At 37.0% G+C, this 25,925-nt stretch overlaps 3 long non-coding RNA genes across 17 annotated transcripts in view; 1 reads left to right on the forward strand and 2 right to left on the reverse strand.

The window, feature by feature from the left end:
• LOC116808616 (uncharacterized) overlaps positions 1–25,925 on the reverse strand; it is a 164,590-nt gene that overhangs the window by 72,110 nt on the left and 66,555 nt on the right. The window lies entirely within an intron of this gene.
• LOC115496166 (uncharacterized) overlaps positions 1–25,925 on the forward strand; it is a 51,570-nt gene that overhangs the window by 16,063 nt on the left and 9,582 nt on the right. For 3 of the 15 annotated variants that reach the window (XR_012057185.1, XR_012057191.1, XR_012057196.1), the window contains exons 1-5: positions 3,507–4,329; positions 6,375–6,486; positions 7,849–7,922; positions 11,030–11,126; positions 18,887–19,207. This is a non-coding gene — a long non-coding RNA (uncharacterized lncRNA). Of the gene's footprint in view, positions 1–3,498; positions 4,330–6,330; positions 6,487–7,848; positions 7,923–11,029; positions 11,127–18,886; positions 19,208–25,925 lie in introns of those variants that run through there. The other 12 variants (XR_012057189.1, XR_012057206.1, XR_012057194.1 and 9 more) reach the window with 10 other exon arrangements.
• LOC140684634 (uncharacterized) lies at positions 8,440–18,891 on the reverse strand. The gene is made up of 2 exons (XR_012057210.1): positions 17,516–18,891; positions 8,440–12,581 (listed from the first exon to the last, which is right to left on the reverse strand). It is a non-coding gene; the product is annotated as an uncharacterized lncRNA (long non-coding RNA).

Consider the following 25,925-nt stretch of genomic DNA (forward strand, 5'->3'; position numbering starts at 1 on the left):
TGCACAGCATTCTTGGGTATCTGTCACTCCTCCCAGCTTTGTGTCAGTGAATTTGCTGAGGAGGCATCTGCACCTTTTTTCAAATCATTGATGAGTATGTTAAACAATACTGAGCCCAGTATTCAACACTGGGGAACAGCACTAGTGACAGGCATCCAACTAAACACTGTGCCACTGATGACAAACCTCTGGGATCTGCCATTCAGCCAGTTCTCAATCTGCTTCACTGTCCAGTCCACACTGCCTGAGTTTGCCTATGAAGCTGTTGTGAGAGACAGTGTCAGAAGCTGTGCTGAAGTCAAGGTAGACAACATCCACTGCTCTTCCCTCATCCATCCAGGCAGTTGTTTCATCACAGAAGGCAATGTCAAACATGATTTGCCTTCAGTGAAGCCAAGCTGACTACTCCTGATCACTTACTTGCCATCTGTATGGATAGAAAAGGCCTCCAGAATGAGGCATTCCATCACTTTTCTAGGGATCAAGGTAGCAATGATGAGCCAGTATCTCCCTGTGTGCTGCTTCTTGCTCTTGTTGAAGACTTGGGTGATTTTTGCTTTTTTCCAGTCCTCAGGCACCTCTTCTGGTCACCACACTTTTCACAGATGATCCTGAGTGAACTCTCTATGGTGTCCTCCAGCTCTCTCAGCACTCGTGGATGCACCCCATCAGGGCCCATGGATCTGTGTCTGTCAAGCTTGCCTAGATGTTCTCCAAACCAATCCTCCTGGACCAAGGGAAAGTCTTCCCTCCAACATTCCTTTACTTTGGTCTCCTGGGTCAGAGATTCCTGAGGGTTGGGCTGGTCCTTGAAGACCAATATAAAGAAGGCGTTCAGTACCTCTGACTTTTCTGTGTCCTCTGTTACCAGGGTCTGCCCTTCGTTTAGTAACAGGCCCACATTATGCTTTGCTTTCCTTGTGTTGTTGATGCATTTCAAGAAGCTGTCCTTGACTAGAATTTTCCTTTTCATCCTTGGCCAGATTTAATTGCAGCTGGATTTCTTTTCTTTTAGAGTCAAAAACTAGGGACTGCAGAGCGAAAAAAGCTGTGAGAGTATGCGTACTCACTACTTTCTCATAAGGTACTGATGGTAAATTAGAGGGCATTACTGATGAGCACCAAAAATTTATTAGAGCAAAAGGCTAATTGAGCATTATCAAATTCTGCTAGAAGTAAATCAAGGGCCACCATTGTTGTCATCTTGAAAATTAAGTGAGGTGAATGTGTCATAGATGTAAAGTGTAAGTGTTTGAGACAAAGGGATCACTACTATCAATGCCTATCATTTATTTGGTATATGTAGTGAAATATCACTCTCAAGATGAGTGTCTCATTTATTTGGTGAGATACAGATACAAGTGAAAATCTAATTACTGATGTAAAGACATTTTGGATTTAGGCCAACAGGAATCCTGGGGGACGAACCTCACTCAAGTCCTAAAAATTTTACTCATGTGAATAGTGCTGGAGACACTGAAGAGGTGATTCATCAACAGAAGGAATTAAGAAAAAAGTATATGTAGAACTGAAGTATAATGTAGAGCAAAAGACAAGTTGAGGGTCATAAGCAAAGGGAAGAAACTGAGAGTAGAGGCCTAAGAAGCTTTTGTCAGTCAGCATTCTCCTTACCTACCATACACTCAAATCCTGAAATGAAATATAACATGGTCTGTGTGTTGGCTACCCTAAGGGTGAATTCTTGTCAGCTGAACAGACTGATCTTTCAAACCATTAAGGTCTCCACTGGGTTATGAACACTAGAAACACAGAGTAACACAGCTAAAAAGGACCCTTATGAGTTATCTGCTCCAGCACCCTACTCAAAACAGTGAATATTTCAAAGGTAGAAGAGATTGATAGAGACTTGTCCAGCTGACTTGTAAATGTAATGGTGTGTACTTCTCATTACTCTCCTACAAATCGATTTTTCCTTATACTCAGTGGGAAACTCCCTTCCTGTAGCATGTGTCCTTTGCCTCTGTTCTTTTAGCTATGCAACAGCAAGGAACAGGATCCCTTTTCTCTATTTTTGATAGTTGGAGATGGGTAGGAATGCCTCCAAACTTGTCTCTCCTCCAGATCTGCCAAGTCCACTTCTCATAGCCTCTCTTTTCTCTCACAAAACTTTGTACAGGATGATCTTCAGAAGTCCCTTCCAATCAAGTTTGTTTTATGATTCCCTATGACATAAATGCTCGAGCCCCATTGCTAAAGTCACACTGGGATACCCAAGTATTTTTTCAACTTGTTATAAATTCATTTCAGTACAGTCATTTGTATCTACCTAAGTCCTTGCAGCAAAAGGCTATGTGAGAATAAAGCCTCACAAAAGGCCGTATGTGAAAGTGAAAATGTAGTAATCTTGCATCAAAACTATACACAACATTCAGCAGAGAGACAGGAGCACAAAATGAAAAAAAAAAACAGAACTGGTACCTCCAAAAGTAGAAATACCTGATTTTCTCTTAAAAATTACCCCTATTTATTCACAGTATTACAGAATCATCAAGGTTGGAAGAAACCTTCAAGATCATCTAGTCTAACCATCAACCCAGTACCACCATAATCACCCTGAAAACCATATCCTCTACTGCCCCATTCAGATGCCTCTGGAACAGTTCCAGAAATGGTGAATCCACCACCCCCCTGGCAATTTATTCCAATGCCTAACTAGTCTTTCAGTGAAAAAAAAAATCTAATATCTGTCCATTTTTTTCTAATATCTGTCCATGTTCAAGCATATTACTGGGTGCTCATAGATAGAAAAATGAACAAATGAGAGTGCAATTGCATACATAAAGAAAATATGTTAGGAAGGTGACAGTTTCAAGTACTTGAAAGTCAGGAAATACCATTTCCTGTAGTAACATTATCTCAGCCATGCTGTGTATTTTATGACATATCTTATATTTTACCACACTTAAAGGAAAGACATATACTTAAAGAAAAGCAGGAATATAAAAGAATGCACTAAGAAGGTAACCTTTTCCATATCCCAGTTTTTAAAAGCTTAAAAGGCTAACCTTAATGTGTAGCTTATATAAGCTTTTGTCCTTAATATCTATTAAAAAAAAAGGAAAAGAAAGTCAAAGACAAAGTAATTTCCCAAGTCTCAAACATCTCTGATGAAGACATAGACAGCAACTGCCTTCCTGTAAATACACAGTTTTTGTAATTCCGTTAAATAAGTGATTTTCAGAAAATAAAAGTTTTAAGAAACAAAATCCCTACCAGGTGGAAAAGACATACCCAATTTTATGCCACCATATAAATTATATTGATAATTGCCATTGTATTGATATTGAAAACAATTTGCGGTGGTGGAGAAGATTCAGAGAGGTGCGATGCAAGACAAGCATTCAGTGAGCACCTTAAAATTTAAGCAGAACAATCTAATTCTCTAAAAATTTTGTTTAGGTTGACAGACCACAACCTAAGTCATGAATAGAAGAGGCAGAGATGTAATTAGGAAGGAGGTAAAAAACAGCAGCCTAACAGACACTCAAGGTGCCTTTGTATAAAAAAGTCATGTCACAAAAATCTAGTACTAATTGTACGATGAGGCTTCAATCTTGTTTGACCAACATCATTGAATTTTTGAAATAGATCTCTAAAATGTTTTCCTATATTCATTATACAAAGTAAAATTGTTAAACACTTAGCAAGCGAGGTATCAGAAAAGTTATTATAGAAAGAATAAATAATTTGGTAATTTAAATCCTGAAAGGAACTGACACAGGATTATTCCTGATCCAAGACCTGTTCAGTGTCTTTTCTAGTTATCTGGAAATAAATAAAAATCTCTTGCTGGTGAAGTCGGCAGATAATCTCAGCTTCTGTAGAATGTTGAATAACAAAGAGAAATTCTAGCAAGATATATGTATTATACTTTCAGGCTCACTTACACAGAATTAATGCTTTTCAGTGAAACGGAAGATGATACATTTGGGAAAACTGAAAGGTAGTTCACATTTTCAAGATGAGGGAGTCTTTTCTAAAAAAGGGAAAGAAAACCAACCCCCAAACCAAACCCCACTATAAATCAGTGCATTGAAGAAGGACATGATTGGCAAGGTGGGAACCTGCTAATTATGAAGTCTTACAAGATTGACACAGCCTTAAGAAGTGAAAGCAGAGGAATCTAGTGCAATTTCTCCTGCTCGTAGATAAATATCGAAAACACTGACTTCAGTATGCAGTTTCCACTTCAGAAATAGGTGAAAAGGAAACAACAATAATGACTGACTGCTTAGAAAATCTAGTATACGAAGGTTGCCTTAAGAAGCTTAGTAGAAAGGTGTCTTGGCCTAGACATTCAATTTTCAGGTATGTAACCATAAAATGTATAAGCTTAAATGGATAAGGAATATTCTTATGCCTTTCAGACTTTTTGTTGTTGTTGTTGTAAGTACAAATTTGTAATTTGAGTAGGACTTTGGCTCTTTTCTGACAAGCCAGTACTTTTTACCGTGTGCCATTGAAGTATGAGAACAGAATGACAAATAAAGGTGTCAAAGGATGAATACACTTGTAGACAGGGGAGGGGGATTAGATTTATTTACAGTTTTTTTCTTTTTATTTCTCAATTTTTCTAGCTTTATGATTTCACTAGTCATCATACTACCTAAGAAACCTTTGTATAAGAACAAGAGCTGCTAGTGGATTTTACTGAATGATTGATATCTTTACTTTTCTTTGGAATAGGTTGATAAAGGTTTTATTGATTGTATTGTCCTTGAATTTGGCTGTGGTGAGGTTTTTTGTTTCATTTTGTGATTTTGATGGCTTTTTTTTTGTTTGTGTTTGGTTAGGCTTGTGTGTTTGGGGGTATTTGTTTTCATTTGGTTTTGGTTTGATTTTTGGTTTTGTGTCATTGTTGTGCATTAGCAATCATCAGTCAGAAGAGAGTTCTACATGCTTTTTTTCATAAGAGTTCATCTAATGTCTGGAATGGAACAGTCTTTAGTGAAATACAAAATTTTTTTCAACCATAATACTCCTGAGTTCAAATGTGTTCTTGAAATCCAGGTGACAAGTCTATTAGGACTGAACAATAGAATATGGAAGAAATAAATTTAAAATGTACATTTGAATATTTTTCTGATTCTTATTTCAATATCACAGATTTGTACAAATTTACAGCTCCTACAGCTGGAAGTCCTTTTTATTTTTTCCATTGTTCAAATTTTCTGTTTAAATTTTTAGCTTTAAAATGGTTTAGCCATCTCAGGAGACACACTTTAATTCAAAGAAAACTATGAAAGTGACTGAACAGTATTATAGAATGGAATGAAAGGAAGTAAGTATTAAGGGGTGAAGAAGGTGTTATTGATGTGGAAAATGAAATGGAGACCCTTTTCCAAAGTCTTCTTAAAAGAACTGTCCTTACAGCACCTTCCTGCCATTTCTCCCTTTCCCCAAAGATTTTGTAGGTAAAACCTCATATTGTAGGTGTTTTTGTATCCATGAAATATTCATCAGCTCTGAAGTCTTCACTTAAAGGAAAGAGCCAATAAAAGAAAAATACTTTGGATATTATTATAAGAAGAAATTTAGTGCTAACATCAAAAATTAGGTGCATTTGAAAAAGAACGCTATGTTACAGTCTTTAATATATGAGCTTTCTCCCTATAAATCTGTAGTAATGATGTAATGTGTAACATGAAAATCATGTTAGATTTATATTCAGTTCCATTAGGAATATGACCTTTTCTCATTTGGAGCAACACGGGTACTATTTTTTTTTACCTGAAATGAGCTAGTCAAAACAGAATTGTAGGGGACAATGACTGATGGCAATTTTAGAAATAGTCTATCAGGGAAATATTGAATTTAATCCATTTGAAATAGATTTAAATTTTGTGTAAAGAATCTTGTGTTAAACCTTTACCTACTGATGAAACATGGAGCAAGATAGGTTGAAATGTACAAAATGTCTTTGTTTCATCTTCATTTTTGTTAAAATCATAGCCATAAATCCTCAAAATAAAACAATTATTATAATATTTATAAAATGTGTTTATTTAATTGAAAGTGCTTTTCTTTTGAATTATCTCTTATAGATAATGAAAAATGAAGCCAAATATTTTTTATTTTAACTCATAGTGTTCTATCCACTGCAAGCTTTATTTGATATCCAAAAAAGAACACACAAGGCATGAAAATTTTCTCCCTTTTGGATGCTTTTCAGGACTACCAATGAACAAAAGCATTCCTTCACAAAATTATGCTGAGTAACTCTTATTTTCTTGGGTGTCAGTTTCAAGAGTGGCATCAGACTTCAAAATGAATACGTGAAGGCTACAATTGCATCTTATTTTGTCATAGAATCACAGAATATTCTGAGTTGGCTTCCTTTCTCTAATGGACAGAAACTTCATAGGGAAAATCTTTGTGGCCCAAGCCAAGTCAGGCTGTCAAGGCATGGATGGTGACTAAGAAGCAGAAGTCCAGGGCCTGTATGCAGCTGATCATCACTCACAGGTAAAACTATGACAGATCTTTCCAAGTTTGCAGGAGGGAAAGACTAGAGATTCCTTATCTGAAGTGCAGTGAGTAATGGGGAGCAGAGCCCTGCAGTGGTATCTAAATGGGCTACTTCAGATTTTCTTAGGTTTCAACTTTGAGAAGATGACACAAGACATATGAGTTGGGCACATGAAGATAGCTTTCAAGGAAAACAAGGTCACATTTCCCACTGAATTGATTGCTTTCACATAATTTCTTTCACTGAGCTTTGTTGAGAAAATTAGCTAACCTAGTACAGATTATCAAATTCAGTAAGACCCTTTATGAAATGGTGCATATATTTTCATAAACTAAAAATGAAAGAGAATCATGAAAGTGACCACTGTAAAACCAATCACAGTACAAATGTATGACAATTGAAAAAAGAGGAAAGCTCAGTTAAAATAAACAAAAAAAGAGAAAAAATAAATCAAATCTCATACTAATTTTGAAACCACCTCTGTTTACTTTTGAAATCACAGTTTTGCTGTTGAACACTGTATTGGTGCCAAGGGGTCAGGCTAGCCACCTGTTCAATGATGCATTTTTGCAGAACAACCAGAAAATCATCTCACACAGATGAATGAAGTGAATGAGGTGTTTGAAAGGCAGTTCCCCTGGAACACCTCAATAACATATGTAAATCACTCTGTCATCACTATGGTCATCAGATTTAAGGTTTCTTTATACTGTTTGTGATGAATATTAAAAATATCTACATGAAAACAAAAAAAAAATAATTTCTTCATTAATGTGCTATGATCCTTAGGTAATCTGTGAGATGTTTTCAATCTGTTTTAAGCTTGCCCTTTCCATACTGTTGAATACCTGAGAAGAAAGGCTTGCCTGAAGGAAAATAATTCTGAATTTAGTCAGAATATAAAATGACATGAGTAGGTGGAGAGAAACAACAAGATAATGTTTTGCTAAAATGTGTGTGACTGCTGTGTGTAACCTGCATGCAAATTTTATTTTGGTCTACCATTAAGGCAAGAACCTTTTGTTTACCAAATATTGGTCAGGTTAGTTATGATTTCTCAATTTTTCCTCATTTCTTCAGGTCAGCATGACTTTCCCATTCTTCTTGATAAATATAGATAAAGCCTCAAAGACATACTTTCAGTAGACAGCTACCTCCACAGCATTTCAACTGAGTGAAGGGAATGCCACATACTTCTCTGTTAATGTTAAACTAGAAGTCTTGATTTTCAATATTTCATTTCTGAAAATGAAACCTTCTAGGACTTTCACTTGTCTTTGAAAAACAGGAAAAAATTAACCTGATCATTTGTTTTGCTGAAATTACACTATTTATGACACTGCTCTTCTCTTCCCCAGTTCCTCACCTCCTCACTGGAGACTCTGCCCATGTCCCCAGCTCATGTCTGGGATTTAGCAGCCCTCTGTGAAGGGTAAGTAGCACCTATTACAGTCCTCAGCCCGTTGTAGTGGAGTCTGAACCTCTTCTGTCCTGGGACAGATGTTAACCTCTCAAGGAGACAGGAGGATGCGCTTGGTGTGATGGGGTGGTCCCAGCCTGGCAATTAGGAACAGAGGGAATTAGGGTACTTATAAACCATTAGGCTGCCTGAGCACAGGCAAGGTTTTGGCTTGGAGCTGAAGCTTTTGAACACCACAGCAAAGGTTCTCAAGCCAAATGTTTCTGCCATGCATGATCTGAGTAAGTTTTAGTCTCACCAAAAATCTGAGTTTTTGGGTAAAGAATTTTCTACCATTTTCCAGACAAAGAATAACACAGTAAAACACAAGTAGGAACATAAATGTCTGCCATTTGCAAATCCTTCTAAAGTGACATAAGATGCCTTAGATGTAAATTATTGTGAATTACCACAAAAAAATTAAATTTAGAGTAGTGAAAATTTACTGCTGTGGGAAAACAACAGGATTAAAAAAAGAAAATTAAAAAACTAGAGCAAAACCAACAAACTGTCTTTTATTCATGCAATGCTCCTTAAAAGAAAACAAACCCATATTTTACACAAGATCCAATAAAATTATGCTTTGAATGTATGTCTTTTCAACTACATATCTTGGCAGACAGTAGGAAAATGAAGTCCGTTACTAATATATGCCCCACATAAAAACACCCAGCTCCCCCCAAAAAAACAGAAACCAAAAACCAAAAACCAAACAAAAAAACCAAAAAAACCTAAACCAAAAAACCCCAAAAAATCAAAGCAGCCCCAACCCCATCAGTGGGTTTTTCTTCTCCCCATTCCTTTTTGTGTGTTCTTCCATATTTTGTCAAGGTAAATTGTCCTCTGAATTCACTGTGCAGGATCTGCTCTTTTGCAGAAAACGGCATTTGTGTGCAGTAGATGATAAGGCAGAGCACATGCAGCTATTTCATATTAAAAAAAAAAAAAAATTATGATTGTATAGCACCACGATAGGCTGCATATAGAAAGGGTTAGTATGTTTCATTAAAAGAATGAAGAAGCTTTTGATTTTAATTGTAATTGTAATCCTCTCCACTGAAGCCTCAAATGCATCGTTTGAAAACTAGTGGAGATGTGAGTTTTCACTGCAGCCACTTTACGTTTGTGCTACATTAAAAGGTGTAATCCAACTGAAATGCAAATCACTGTTCTTGAAAACAAATTACAAATGAAGATAACAGGGCAGCATACTAGCACTTAAAGCATCCGAGAGCCCATCTGAGGTGGTTTTCTTTCAGATCCAAATTGCAGCAGCCCTGTTATCACAGGTAATAGGGTGCTGCTAAGGCAGGTTGATTACAAGGCTATGGTAAACAATCCTTTTAAATGCCGTGCCTCAATAGACTTGCACATACAACATTAATCAAGAGAATTCAAATAGAGCCACAAAGGGAAGTGGTGGGGCAGCCCCTGTTGCTTTAGCTGGAAGAGTAAGTGGCCAAAGTTCAGTGCTCACTTGCAACAGAGGTGTTTTCCATCCCTTCATAATCAGCACTAACTTGTAGGAAATTTTAATTGTTAGCCCTGTGGAAATCAAGAATATGACCCCTCTTGGAAATGGTGCTCTTTTATGATTCAAGGTATAGAAATTTTGCCTTGCTTAGGCAGTGGACTCCTTGGGAGAGGTTTATGTGTTTACTCAGCCTGTCAGGGCTGGAGGAAGCACAGAATGGATTGGCAGGGCAGGTTCTGGCTGGTGCTGGAGCCCAACTCCTGGACCACCATGAAGTGCTAATCCAGGGAGAGGAAAATCATCTCCCTGCTGCAGCCCTTCTCCCATAATAAATCCACCTTTTCAAATAAACACTCACCCAGCCAGCCCAATTGCATTAGCAGCAGACATTTCTTGGGGCTTTTTTTTTATATTACTGGTCTCCTTTTGAAAATTTTCATAACTCTATTTATTACACCTCTCAACCTTTTTCAAAGGTTCCTGCATTTATAGCATGTGCTGCCAAGAAATCGCCTCTATAATTGGAGACTTTATTAAAAAAACTGCTGTAATGGGGTGAAGAGAATAAGCATCTCTTGTAAGGATGTTGATGTGACAAGGGAAAGCAGGTAATTTACAGAAAAAGCAAAGTTCAATGAATAGCTTCTATTTAAAAAATAAATACAGTCATTTAAGTTTTCCTGAAGATGGCTTTAAATAATTTAGCAAATGATAATAATAACATTCTTTAAATGATAGCTAAAGAATACCTTATAGAGTAACTCATATCAATTTTGTGAGGAGCTACCAGTGTCAAACATGATCATTTTCAGCAACTTCATTTATTTTGGAAAAAATTTAATTGAATACTTTAATTAATGCATCTCTAAAACAAGGAATATATTCTGTCACATCATTAAATAAAAGGAAAGTATATAAATGCAGGGATTCTATAGCAGAGAACATAAAAAATATTTTAAATTTTTGATACTTATAAGAAGTTTTAAACCTAATTGCTAGGACAACACAAAGTATTACTAATGGGGTTTGGGGACTTTCACATACAGGTTTCTGGTTAAAATTCTGCTTAAAATTTAATCCCAACTAAATGATTTAAAATGTTACCTCAGAATAGGATGGCAAATGAACTATTGCCTTTCAGATCTAGTTACCAGGAAATTATCATTAAAAAATCAGGGACATATTAGGAACATTTCTTGAAATTTGTAAAACTAGGTGGCAATGGATAATTCTTTGCATTCCTGCACAGAATTTGATCTTCTGACAGAGGATATTTCCAGCACTCAGGGAAAGAGTAACTATATTATGAACACTTTGAAGTAGGCATGAAGGCATGAACTATTTGACTATATTGCACCCAATTGCTTTTTCCCATTTTGCTTGTCTTTACATATTTGCAATGTTTTTCATGGACCAGGCCTGTTTCACTATAATACTGAGCACAGGTTTACATGAGTCTGCAGAGTGCAAATAAACCTGGGATTACAACTGCAGTGCAAATACCATATACAAATTGGTGCATCATATAGTAAATTGTTATGAAAACCCATCAGCATTAATAGATTAACAGAATTTTACATAAAAATCTTCCCTATTCCCTGTACAGGCACACTATGGACATCAGTATAGCCATTTCTACTGGGCTGCTTTGCCAATGTGTGTGATCACCATTACTTACAGGGAAGAGCTCTAGGATTATGAAGGTAATTCACATCACTTAGTTCTTGGATTTAATTCAACATGTTATAAGAGGGTGACAAGTTCTTCTTTTTTTGGATGATGAATTTCAGGAGCAATATGACAGGAATATTAATCCTCTTGCATTAACTCAAAGTGTATTTTTTAAGATACTAATCTAAACATTTTTAGCTTAAATATTTTTCAGTACCCAATCCAGCCTAAATATGACTTGTGATTTAAACTGAAGAACTCTAGGGGTACAAATGGTGTTTCTCACTTTGAAACTAAATAGTAACCCAAAAGCACAAAACCTGGAACTTCTCCTTCAAACATTGTACGGACTGGTTTGTGAGATCAAGTATTGGGTTCCTTCCCACTTGGAATTTCCATTCTAATGAGATGACATTGTATTAATGTGTGAAAGATTGTTCTGGCAGAAGTATGACTTTCTTACAACACCTCAAAGGAGCCAGAGAGGTGAGAAAGAGTTGGAACCAAATACTTCTGACTTGAGAGGAAAGACTGTACAAACAAGCACTTGTCTCCAAGACCTTGAATACATATTCCAGGAGGAGGAACATTATTATTTTTTTCCTGGAACTCCAGGGCCAACTAATGAAGGGCATTGTTCCACTATGTAGCACCAGAGAATCTGTTACTATAAAAGCGATGGAGAGCAAGGAATCGGAGCATGTCCACATCCTTTTCGCCTCTTGGACTTCTTGGATGGCCTGATGTCTCCTCTTGAAGCTGCTAAAAGGCCTGTTTGCTTGATTTCCAAATGTGATTTTGACAGGGAAGAGTGTTAAATGTCAAATATTTACTAGGCAACTGGATTAAATCTCCAGTGTCCAAAGAAGCCCATGCTCTAATATACTGCAGATGTACTTCTAAGCTTTTAACTGCAATAATAAAAATAGAGATTTCATCATTCATTTTAAGCACAGCCTTTAAGGAGCTTCTGTATTAATATGGCCTATCATAAAATGATTAAGTTTCATTAGACAATAATAGAGATAGAAGGGATAGAAATATCATGAATCTAGTTCTCTTAATTCCAAAATTGCATTCTTTCCCTTCCACTGTTAGAAAAAATAAATCAGATTACTTGAAAATTTCTGAGATTGTAAAAACTTTGAAATCTTTTATAAAGGTCTACAAGAATATGAAATGTGGAGAATTGTACACGAAGAATGAGGGGCATGCACCTGACTTTGAGCTCAGCTCTACTATACAAAGCCAGCTCACAATACAGGCTTGTAACAAATTGGGCAATCCAAGATGCCATAGTCAAGAACTGTATGAAACACAGGGACCATTTGTACACATAGAGATGAAAAATACGGCTGTTGTTTTCACTCAGAGATTATAATCATAGCCCTGGGCTGCAGGATAAGGCAGCTTTCTTGGTTCATGAGCATTAAGAAACAACTCTTCCATTGTTAACCTTCCTGAGGAGAGGCTGCAAATGCAGGGTCCTGCAGGAAACAAAGATGTGGAAATCATTTAGTGCAACCCTACACTTAGACAGGTGCCACTCTTACTCTTTTTAATTGATCTAATTTGTTACTTATACCTGTAAAATCACACTGTTATCGTCTCTGAACAAGCAATGGAAACCAGAATTTGTCACTGACTAAAGATAGCAGACCAAGCCCTGAAATGGGCTGGTCATATAGTCTTACTGGCTTAATTACACAACAGTACATTAGATTGAAATGCGATACTTAGAAAAATCCAAATTACATGCAGGCCTCTTGTTTCTTTATCCCACATTGACACAAAACACAGTTCAAATGCAACTGCTAGAAGAGTAAGTTATAGTCGTCTGAGAGAGACAGAGCCAGACACGGATGCAGACCTGACCCAGTCAAAGATTTTTGCAGTAAGATTAATCTTATACTGATCTAAAAGTCTACGCTGATAGCATGGTGCTCACATCCTAAAGCTGCTGCAGTGTCATGACAGGAACAGGAGTATCCTGAAGATGAAGGGCTGGGAGCCTTCTTAGAAGGATAAATTCAGTTATTTAGGAATGGGTAACATTCACAGGATTTAATTTTCTCTCCTTAGAATCACTCAGTTCTGAATAAAGTCCCATATATATTTAAAAAGCTGCTTCACTAACACCCCTATAACTCACAACTACTCATTTTTCAAGCAGGTTTCCTTGAGTCTAGTTCACACTTAAGGCCAACACTTAGACTTCTTATAGCCAGCTCTTGGAGGTAGTAGTGTGGAGAAACCATATTTCTTTAATTTTTTCCACCTTCTCTTAAGACCAGAGAGATTTGTCTCCTTTTGTTTTTCTATCTACCTGTGACAACACTAGTGGACAGACACAAGTTCCATGCTAGACATTACCCAGTTTCTGAATCCTGAAAACAAATCCTAAGAAAGTGGTAAATAGACTCATAGAATTACAGAAACATTAAGGTTTGAAGAGAACTCCAAGACCATCAAGTCCAACCTTTGACCAAATACCACCATGCCAAATAAAACATAACACAAAGTGTCATGACTGCTCGTTTTTCGAATACTTGTAGGGGTGGTGAACCCATAATTTCCTTGGGCAGCCTGTTCACATTCTTTAACACTTTTTATTTGAAGAAATTTTTCCCAATGTCCAACCTGAACCTCCCTTGGAGCAACTTCGATGTCCTCTTGTCCTGTTGCTGGTTGCCTGGAAGAAGGGACAAACCTGCACCTCATTGCAACCTCTTTTCAGGTGGCTGTAGAGAGTGATAAGGTCTCATCTGAGCTACCTTTTCTCCAGGCTAAGCACCTTTTCTCCAGCCCCCTCAGCCACAGGGCTAATGTTACATGACCTCCCTTTCATAAACCCATGCTGGCTGATCCTGATCCCCAGGTTGTCCTGCATATGCCATGTGATAGTACCCAACATAATCTGTTCCATAACAGTCCCTGCAACTGACAAGCCTGTAGTTCCCTGGATTCTCCTTCAAACTTCTCTTGTAGGGGAAGTTACACTGGCTATCTGCCGGTAGTCTGGGACCTCCCTGTTAACCAGGACTGAGGACAAGTGAACGGGAGTGGTTAGGTGAGCTCTTTCACCAGCTCCCTCAAATATCCTCAGTTAGATGCCATCTGGTCCCATAAACCTGTGAATATATAGGTGGCACAGCAGGCCACTAACTACTTTATCGTGGATTGCAGGGAGTCTATTCTGCTCCCCATCCCTGTCTACCAGCTTGGAGGCTGAGTACCCTGAGTATAACTGATCTTTTTGTTAAAGCCTGAGACAAAGAAGGCCTTTCCTCATCCTTGGTGGCAGTGTTCCCATCTGCACCCAAAAGAGGATGGAAACTCTTGCCTTTTTTTTTTTTTCTTTTTCTTATTAATGTATTTGTAGAAATATTTTTTATCTTTTGCATTGGTGGTTGAAGATTGAGTTCTAGTTGGGCTTTTGTCTTTCCAATTTTATTTCTACAGAGAATACAGACTTCAATTTCCCTTCTGATCCTAAAGCTGCTTTCAGATATCTTTATCTGTGAGTAATTGTTCAGCTGCCCTAACCTTTGGCATAATGTTATTATTCCATCCACAAGCCTTCAGACATTAGTGATGCTACCCTGGTGCTGTCATGTTCGCAGTATGGAGAAATAGCAAATCTCAGCTCTGCTAGGCATGTGAGTCCCAGCAGTAGCAAAGATATCAGAGGCAAGGGAGCCAAGATGTGGAGTTAGTCCATTCCTGGCACCAATCTCATACAGACAAGGGACATGATGGCATGAACTCCTTCTACAATGTGGCTTACAGAAGAGTGTCCTTGTCATAGCCAGTCACGCTGCTTCTTCTCGAGTAGAGCAGAAGCTCAGAGCACGAGTCAGTCCTTGTAGCATTTTTTACCTCATGATCTTAAAAGCACTACAGTTAATTAAGATTATTTCCTTTTACCCTAAACTGTCAAACCTCTGAAATATTGAAGGAACATAGGTACTGACGGTGAGAAAACATTAATGCAATTTTCAAGGACAACACAGGCAGTATTACTATTTTATCTCCTTTCTCAAAGTAATAAGCATTTTTCTCAAATCTGTGTTCTGATGGTCATGATGATCCCATCAGCCTTCATGTTTTGACAGACATGATTATAAATTTCATAATTTTGGAATCAGACAAAAAAGGATGGTGCTTCACCTTTTACCTGATATGGTTTTTTTCACAAATAAACTCTAATTGTGTCAGTGTGAAAAGATTTTTTAATAGGGTATGCTTGAAGAGGTTAGTTAAGATAAAACAGGGACATGAGTTTGAAATAATGTAAGTAAATGGTGAATACTCTTATTTGGAAACAGCCTTAATTCAGTTTACTCTAATTCATAAAATTATGTCATGTTAAAGACACCTTCAAATTTTGAAACACAGTTTCCTGTGGATTTGATGTCGTTTAAGAATTTACTTTAGAAATTAATTCATGTTAACTTTTTTCAAATCTTCCCAAAAAAATAAATTGCCAGCCATGATAGGCACTTGAGTGAATCATGAAATGATATGAAGCCTCCTAATATTTGTTTAAGGGATGTGTAATTTTTATTTTTCTTTAGGTATATGGGAAAAGTTTAATGCTCTTAAGCCATGATTGTGGCTTTTGAATCAAAAGAAAGTATTTTCAAATTATTATTTGAAAATTCTGCCTCCTAATCTGCATGGCAAATTCAGTATGGGAGACTTTGTGGAGTATAAGGAGAAATTGCCATATTTTTGTCTTAGGAGAAGAGTAGAAATCAATTACATGAAAATTACATTTTAGCTCCCCATGCTACATTAATTTTAAGTTTTATAACTGAACTCATCTTATTGGGACAATACTGTACTGCAGTTGTATTTAATTTAGTAATTTCAGCTTTTTTAATAGTCAAGCTTGCAGAAAAAAATCTCTTGGATGTTGATTAGAGCTGCTAGTAGCAAAACTTTTCAAGGAATTAGAGAAGATTGGACTTTAAACATTTCCAAGGGAAAGTGATCAAGCAGCTGTCTTGCAAAGAAAAAATAATATAATGACATTATTCATAACAGTGAAATAAATATTTTTATCAGACAGCCAGTGGTTATTATAATACATACTTTTTTAATCTGCAATTGTACTCTACCAGACATATGCAGCATAAAATAGCAAGAAAGAGATGACTCAGCTTCTAAAATAGTTGTCAGAGCACAGGTTTGGAAGTTCAGACATCAAAAAGTGAACTAGAAGAATGATGGCTACCAAGAGAGTTGAACATTTCTAGAGGTGCCAATAGACCTTGCAAGTTGATTTTTTGAATTCAGTTTTTATTTTAACATATATACATCTCAGCTTCATAAGTTTAGATATTTTTACTCTGATAAAATATGAAGAGAAATTACAGAATTGCAAGGTTTTATTAGTTTTAACAAAGATGCAACAGTTGGTTTAATGTGGCCTGTTTAGTTCTACTGTTCTCTTTTCTAGCAACAGTAATAATAAAACCTGAAATATAAGTCTCAGTATTTTATTTGCTTGAAGTAGAAGAATGGGCAAGGCTTTTTTCTGCATATAGAAGCTCCATAAGAGTTGTCTCTATCTTTTTTTGCTTTAAGATCTCATTGTGAAAAGTGAGGTGGAAATTATTGTTGCCTGGCATTGCACTTCTGACTCCACAGCTACATTTTATGAGGCTTGTGTGCAATTAGCCAGTTCGTTATTTTATCCTAATTTTATAATAAATCACTTCACTCTTTTTCTCTCATCCATCATCAACTTATCTGCCTGCAAGTTAAAATTGTACCAATTATTAATCAAGGCCAGAGGCACCCATTCCTGCATAGGAGCACCATGTTTCAACTGTCAGGTGGCATCCATCCCAGCCTCTCTTTGTCAGCAATAAAGAAAATGAAATTGGACTAATATGAATCTCATTTCTGCCCTGATTAAAGGCCTACATTTTCCCTAGGCATTGCCTGACCAGGTCCTGACTTGTGAGATATTCAATGTTCTTGTAATGTCATTCGGACACAGTGTGCCTGTCTCCTTAGGTCATTGTTCTTCAGATTCACTTGTTTTACATGGAATATAGGCTAGAAAATCTAGACTTCCTTTGGGGTGTTAATTAAGAGAAGCATCCAAAATTAATCAGCAAATTCACTAGGGCGAAGGGGAGCTGTCTGAAGGCCTCGATATAAAATGCACTTCTAGTACAGGAAAATGAGCCTTCGGCTATTGACAAAGAAAAAACAAGTGCACAGACGGCAATCTGACATAAAAATTCATATACGTATACAATTTTACATTCATTTTCCTTGTCAGCTTGTCACCTTTAATTATAAAGGTTGATTTGTTATTTGGCAGATCTGGAAATTGTAAACGCTTGGCCATTTTAATATCATCATATGGTCAATGTCTTCAGAAAAGAATGACACAGGAACATACCAGGAAAGTAACGCTGTAAGATCCAAACTGAACTTCTCCGATGCTCACCTGGAAGGATTTTGCAGGTCATCAGGATAACTCTGAATTTAGTTATAAAAGCACACAAGTTATGACCATCTACAGTCAAACCATTGTATTGAAAAGTTGCTAGCCCCCACCACTTTTTTTACTTAGAATAGTTTCTAATCTTAATTTCTTTAGTTCTTTTATCACTCACTCCATTCTAATGTTATTAGTGTTTGGTGTGAAGGATTTGCATAGACCTGCAGGCTACCAATGACCTTTATGTGGAAACAGCAAATTCTGGTTTGCCCAGTGAAGAGAAGATGAAAAAAGATAAAAAATAAGCCCATATCATGCAGATACTTCAGAGAGAAGCTTTTTAGAATGTTAAAAATTTTAAGATAAGTTTGCTTGTTTTCAGTAATAAATAATTTAAAAGTCCTATTGAAAATAGGACTTTTTATTCATACCTTAAAGGAAGCCCATGAGTTCAGGTTTCAGAGGGTACCTGTTGTATGTACTTTTTGTAGTTCCATCTTTCTTATTTACCAGTTGTCCCTGGTTTTGTGCAGTTTTTCACAAGCTACCATCTTTTTAATATTACGGGATGTCATAGCCACATTGCTCAGAGTTTCAGGTATCACTATTACTCTCCCTGAATTCCCACAGGCCTATTAAAAATACAAAAATAGGTCTTAAAAATACTACAGATCCATGCAGCAGCACACATCAAGGAACTTTAGTTTTCCAAATCTGTTCTGATAGAGAAAATGTTACTTGGACCAGATATTGACTCCTGATACACTTAAAATGCAGGCAGATAAGCTAAACAATTCAGACAAAGTAGATTTTGTACTGATTTTTGAACAGTTCCCTAATGTTATGGAACAGTAAACATGTAGTGTAGAGCTCCATATAATGAACCTTGGCACTATGTTTACTTCAAGTAACTGCTGCACAAGAAATAGAATATTCTGAACTGGAATGATACTCTGCAGTGCATTAGTTACTAATTTAATATTCTCATTACCCCCTTTTTTAATCCAATACCTTTATCCCAGAGTGAATGTAACAAGTTAATCTTATACCACTTACTTTTCAACTATTGTATTTTTGAGGGTTTTTTTACTATGGATGAAGGAAGACTACCAAGGGTACTGAACCGACTTAATGAATTTTTTTCCTTACTTGTTTTCACATGGTAACAAAAGGGGACTACTTTACTGTCAGCGCAGTTGTGAAAATATATAGGAGGACTGTCTTCATGCTGAGGATTGCCAGCAGTTATATTTGTGATTTTGAAATATGATGAAGTTAGGTCAAAACTTGCAAGATTGAGTTTTGTTATTTATACCTTTGTATCTACAGGAAAGCAGTCAGAACACTGCAGAGTACTTGCCACTCTTTTGTCTTAAATTATTGCCAGCCTTCATAAAATCAATGATCCCATGACATGAGACCTGGTACCAGCTTAGGAGCTTCATGTTGTCTGCCATCTCAGACAAGGTGAGACACAATCAGAGTTCTGTGATCTGCTATTTCTTTTCTTCAGCTAATTTTACTTTATAACTATAAATATTACCTTTTATCTTCCTTTCCTTCATCTCTGCTTCTGAGGAGAAAAGGTTATTCCATAGGATCCAACACGGCAATAAGAAAGCCAGAAAATAAGAAATTTTTCAGCACAAGGTAAGCATGACTGTGGCCTTGGTGTGCTGTTTAGACTCACTAAATATAAATGTAAAATAAACAAAAAATAGGAGTAAAAATAAACCCTTTTCAGCTATTCCAACAATAATTTAAAAACTAATTACTAATCAGAAAATAAATCTCTTTGCAAGTTTTAGGTTTCCTCTAAATAGACCAAAATTCTAATGGGAATAATTTTTTATATTATATCTACAAATATTCTATGGTGCAAAGATGGTGTTGTCCTCTATTTTCCAAAACACCCTTATCCCGTCAGTGAGCAAAAGTAATTAGAACCACCAAAGATCTGAATGCCAGTAAAACTTTCAGAGAGATACTTAATTAACCAATAACTAATGCATAGTGAATTAAATTTTTTAGTAATTCGAGCCATTTCCCTAGCTATTTTTTCCTTACCTTTTTTTCAGGACTTCACAGGGTAATTTTGTTACATTTTTACATAATCAAATTCCCAAAGCTGCCACAGAAGAGCTCTGTTTTGCAAGGACTGCAGTTACTTGTAGCCTCCCTGCAGTTGAGTGCCTGAAAGCAAGTGCCTGGCTAGCATGGGATACCTGCCATCTGCACACTGTGGTGGTGGCTGAGTTGTAATCACAGGGGATAGACATTATTCTTTCATTACCTGCCTTTATATTTAACAATTTTAATACTGTGAGGCTGACACATTTATCATTCAGACTTCCTGCTAAAGAAAAGTGACGCCAGACAATATTTGCATCTCTCAGCATCTGTTTACTCGGAAACAGGGCATTAGCTTTGTTCTTGCTTTAATAGCAACTGTTTGCTGGATTATTAAATTATTATTAATCAATAGGAATTGATTTTGTGCACTACTTAAAGTGTGGTTAACACCAGAGTTTATGTGTACCCTTTGGAGATGCAATGTCAAAATTTGAAGTGAATGAAGTTTAATTCTTCTTGTACCAGAGTCTCCTCCTAAATGAGAGAAACTCCATATATCTTTCTGCACTGGGTAGACTTTGATGTTGCAGGGAGCCTTGCCAGTTCATCCTGTAGACTCATGAGTGGAGGTCAAGAGAGAAAAGACATTTCCCACTTGAAAACTAAAGTTTTAGGATTATATCTTCACGTATCTGTAGGGAAAACCAGATCAGTGACAATGTCAAAACCTTCCACATGTTTGAGATCCAGGTGTACACTCAGCAGTAGTTTGGGGGCATATTAACATTTGTGAAGTATCAAGAGGATGGATGTATCCTCCACGTGTCTGGTGGAGAGCTGTTCCATAGCATACAGGGGCAACATAACATTTTGGCCTCAGAGCTGTTTTGGCTGAAGAAGCATACCCTTTTACTTTTACATGTTTAATGTAAGAAGTTTCGGTCTGGTCTGCTCTGGGATCAGTTGTGGGGTGAGTTGGCCTTGGACAGAGGGCCACCAGCCACTCTATCACTACTCTCCTCAGCAGGCTGAGGCAGGGGGAAAAAAACTGAAAAAAATCTGTGGGTCAGATCAAGGCACTTTAACAAAGAAAAAGCAAAGGCTGCACACAGAACCAAAGGAAAATGTTTCATTCTTTGCTTCCCATCAACAGGCAATTCCTTCCACTTCCCAGAAAACGGGGCTTCAGCATACATAGCGTTTGCTCTGGAGGATAAATATAATAATGAATGTCCACTCCCAACTCCCCTACTCTTCCTACCCCCTCTTAGCTTGTACTGCTGAGTAGACATCCCTCTGGGTCTGCTTTCTGGGCTAGGTCCCTTCCCAAGACTTTGTCCACCCTGGTCTACTGGTGAGGGGAGAATGCTGGAGACAGCCCTTATGTTGTGGAGAACCACTCAAGAGCAGACAAAACATAGATGCATTACCAACACCTTTCTAGCTATCAATACAAAGCTCAGAACTATGAAAGCTGCTGTGGGAAAAAATTAATTCCATCTCATCCAGATCCAATACACTCTGTAAATTTTTTGGGGGGAATCTTGACTGAAATAATAGGTTAAGCCTTAGATTAGGTTGATATCCTGTTGTGATTATCAATAAGAGGCTTAACTTTGCTTTGGATCCAGTCCAGTCTGTATGCTTTCAGTTAGCTTTCTGCAGCAAGCAAGAAAGAGCCATGGAAGGATGGCGGGTAGAGGGTGGGTGGGAAGAGATCCAGAGTGCATCTTGTTTACGGAGCATAGCTTTCAGACAGGACTGTGGAAGCAGACACTGGTTCCACAATTAAAGTGCATATATATATCCATAAATATACATGTGTATATATATAAAACTTTTCATCCTTTTCAAGAAAATAAATTTATAAATCCAGGTATTTTTCAGCATTCATTTTAAATGCAATTTATTCAATTTTAAAACTGAGGCTTCATCCAATTTTCTGAAAACACCGTTGACTTTGTCAGGACTTTGGTTTGAACACTGGTTTTCTTCCCTTTGTTCTGTTTTCAGCATATGAAAATTGTCTGGTATCAAATGAATGAGTAACTGAGAAACTGTGGAATAGCATGCAGAGCAGTTAGATAAAATACCTGCCAATCCCACTACATATTTAAAAGATATGCAGAATTATATGTTTTCTTATAGGTAATACTTCTATCACAGTAAGACTTGGTTTCTAAATTTTACTCTTAAATAATTAATAAATAAACCAAAGATGACTGCATGGAGAAGCATAGCTCTGATTTACCCACACTTTATTGTGATTGTTTTTATCACACAAACTAGTTGTCCATACTGCATTACAGATGTGAGGCCTTGGCATTATGAAAACATCAAACTATGTCAGACCCCCCCAGCTATTGGAAAATTTTAAAGGCATCACATTGACATTAGGAAGTATTATAGAGGAATCAACAAGTAAGTAAGTATTACAGGAATCAAACAAAAATATCCCACAAAACAAAAACAAAAATCAAACAAAAAAACCTAATCAAACCACCAAAATTCTGTAGGTGCTCAACTACATTTCAAACATAGTTAATACCAGTCCTTATGCAGTAGAAAACTGCTTCTGTCTGTTACAAGGAACAATTGCATATCCTGGCTTAAATTGCTTGAAAGAAAATTCTAAACATGAGCAGAGGACAAAATAATATCATTTGCCTAAGGATTTCGGGAAGGTGCAGTTCAAACACTGACAGGAGGCCGTGGATACATCTTCAACACAGGGGTAAAGACAGCCAAGATAACTGCCAGAAGTTGCTCAGGTCTACAAGCAGGATATCTAAGTTTGAGGGGCACCAGTGCTGAGCTAATAATCATTGATGATTTATGAACTCCTTGACAGGGCCTATCAGCTTGTCACAGGGCTATGACAACTCACTGAGACTGTCTCCAGAGGGTTTGTAGTTTTGTGCTGCATGGACTGAGCAAAGGTCCTCACTGCTCCTCACTGGGAAATCTCTCCTGAGATGCCACTGTTAAGTGGCAGAATATTGCTATCTCAGTAGTTTAGTTTTACATATCCATAAATGTATCCATAAATTTGGCATGCCTGCAGCCTTCAATGCATAGTATGATATATTTTCTTCAGTGTGTTTCCAAAGGAGATAAACTGAAAGTGCTTGGCTTATTGAAGTGTCTGCAGCATGCTGCAGGAGGGTTTTCAGTCTAACTCCTTACTCTGGAGTAGAGGGAGCTGCAGGACTTTCTTTGAAGAAAGTTAGTGGCTGCATACTACACGGTTGAGGATGTTGCACAGGGGTCAAAAGCCACTTAAATTCCAAGAATTTCTATACCCTGTGTTCATCTAGCTATAAGGCACTTCTAGACTGTGTCACACTCACAGTTTGGTTCATAGTCCTTGGGTTTCCTCATGTTACTGTGCTCTGTTTGGTTGCACAGTGTAGTTTGGTTTCTGCAAACTAGATACCCTCAAGGTGGGTTTCAGAGCAAAGTAAGTGAGATTGTCCACTTCAGAGGTGCTCCTGGTGTGGTACATTCCCTAATGCAGCCATAGGCATTTGGATGTTGGGTGGGTCACTTTGGGCCATGTGTGCAATGAAGATGTTCAGACCAGGAGATCACATCAAACCTGGACTGAAGTGAAAACTTTCAACCACAGATTGCAGGGCTTCAGCACTCATTGCTTTGATCTAATGATTTACTCTTATCATACTGAATTATTTGCTAATGTAGACACAGCCTTAATTCTCCTTTTCTAATCACATACAAAGTTCACTGCACACTGAAATGCAGATGAAAGTGCTTCCTTACGTAATGTTAATAAACCTGCTTCCAGGTTTAGGATCAGTAGGGTTTCCACCTTTTATTTCAGGGTGTCAATACTTTCCTTCAGCAAGATGTTATTAAAAAAAAAATCCCAAGTGTCTGAAAAATCTGAAGTCCATGCAATTTCAGAGGCACCTCCTGAAAAATAAAGATGGAGACCTTTTTTTCCTCACCAATAAAAATATTGACTTTTTTTTTGTGAAAAAAAATTGACCTTTTTTATTGAGTTCATTATTATCTGAAGCTATTTTTCAAATTTAAGTTCATGGAACGTCTCCGTAATATGGATGACAAATCCAAAATTGCTTGGATCTTTCCATACAGACTTTTGAAGTAACACCACACACTGCCTTTTCTTGAACAAGACAGACTTTCATATTTCCTATGGTTTTGGGGTTTTTTTGTTGTTTGTTTTTTTTTTTTTAATATGCTTATTGTTCAGTGAATTGTGAAAAAAAGAGGTATTTAGGAAAATAATCCCATCTGTACTCCTGGGAAAGAGCTCACATTAAATATTACCATACTCAGTTTTCCAGCAACACCTGGGAAAGGGGTGAGAAAATGACAGTTTATTGGTATCTAGTTTCACATAAATGTTTCATATCTTTTGACCCTGATGACATAGAAAGGGACCTTGTCTTACAGCACACAGAACTTTGATCCAAACTGTCAAAAACAAAAGATATTATGAACTGCAAAAAGAGAAAGTCATTTTAGATCACCCCATTGATTTTTTTAAATAGGGTGAGATTGAAGCACTTTCACATTCTTCAATTAATGGGATCTATCTTGTAAATCATTGGGTGATCCAAATAAACGACAGTGGTAGAACAACATCAGTATCTGAGGACTTAGTTGTAGCCAGGATTCCACTACACATGCGAATAATTCAGTTACTATCTCTGTAATGCTGAAAGATACATTTATAAGCTACCAGGTAAAACTGGTAAAAATAGAAATTCCTGTGTTTCTACCTCAGGAAAATAATCTACATTTTTTTAGGTAGAATTTCCTTTTTTGCTCTTTGTCCACAAAAAATATTGTGTGTCAGGATAAACAGAGCAATATTACAGACTATCCCTATGCTTATGAGTTGTTTCCTTAGTGACAGATGGGAAAAGCAAAGCTAAAGTAGTTAATGTACATTTCTGTTAAGAAACAAAACCAGAATGAATATTTAATTAGTTACTTCCTTAAATATTCCACTATATGAAGAAAATGTGTACATGTACACTCAATATACATGTATATAAAAGAGTAGAACTCTGAAATTTTTTTTCCTTTCATACAGGAAAAGTCTTGCTGTAACTCTGTCTAATTTCAAATTTTGTTTCTTTTCCAATCTAAACAATATTTGGAAAATGTTCACTTGCACAAATTAACACCATCATGATTTTTTTTAAACCAAGGTCTAATTTTAATGATAATATTTCACCTATAAAAAGTGAGGATAACAAGTTTGTATTCATACAAAAGTGTTAATTAATGAAAGACAAACCTTTGCCAGTTATTGACACATTCCTCTGTAATCCTGTTATGTGGAACATTCTAATGAAGTCATAGTTTATTACTAATGATCTAGCTTTGTTTAAAAAAAAAAAAACCTGTGAGGGGGAGGGGGGGTTTGAAATAATTTATTTTCTTTGGTGTATTTTTTATCACAGCAGGTAAGAATGCTGCATTTTGACTGCCACATTGTATGTGGGATGAGGGGGTATGACCTCAGAAGCAGCAATGGAGAACTTGCTCTTTCACACTTCAGCACACACTGCTGTGAACCAGCACTTTGGTCATATTATCCGCCGCACCACAAAGCTGTCCGCTAATTATCTCTGAATACGAATTTTATTGAACCTTAATTTTCAGTAATGGGGCCTGATAGCTGGAGAAGAAAGACAAAAGAAGGGTCCCTTTGTTTCTCCCCTCACAATAACCTTCTAGTGCTGGAGCTATGGCAGAACTCATTAAACTTGAACAATGAGTTGAAATATGATCATGTTATTTTTGTCCCTGCCCCCAAACCAGGCTGGTCCTGTCTGCCAGCCTGTCCATCTGTCTAACGATATGGGAAGAGACATCGATTTTGTAGTGGACACTTTTAAAACACATTCCAAACTCCTACCCAATCACCAGGAACATGAATCTGAGCAGAAATTTGATTCTTTTGTACATGTTGGGCAAGGTCTCATGGCAAGTTTAGCAGCAATTCGGATGCTGTAGAGAGGAGATTTGAAAACCCTGATTAAACCAGGTTAGATGAAAGCTGAGTTGTGTTTGAGGTGCCCTGCAGAAATAGATTCACGCTAGCTAGAAATGGTGTTATTCATCCAAACTGTGAGTTAAAAGAAACTAACACTGAAACAAAAATAGTGTGTGCAGCTAATTTGTGATAGACTGTTGGGTTCTGCTCAGCTGAGAGATGGTAGAAGTTTTTGTATTGTCTTCAAAACTTGGCCATCACAGGGCATCTTCCACTAAGCAGCAGAGCTCTTAAAATTTA

This window comes from Taeniopygia guttata, chromosome 1 (assembly GCF_048771995.1).
Source record: "Taeniopygia guttata chromosome 1, bTaeGut7.mat, whole genome shotgun sequence".
Classification (NCBI taxonomy): Eukaryota; Metazoa; Chordata; class Aves; order Passeriformes; family Estrildidae; genus Taeniopygia; species Taeniopygia guttata.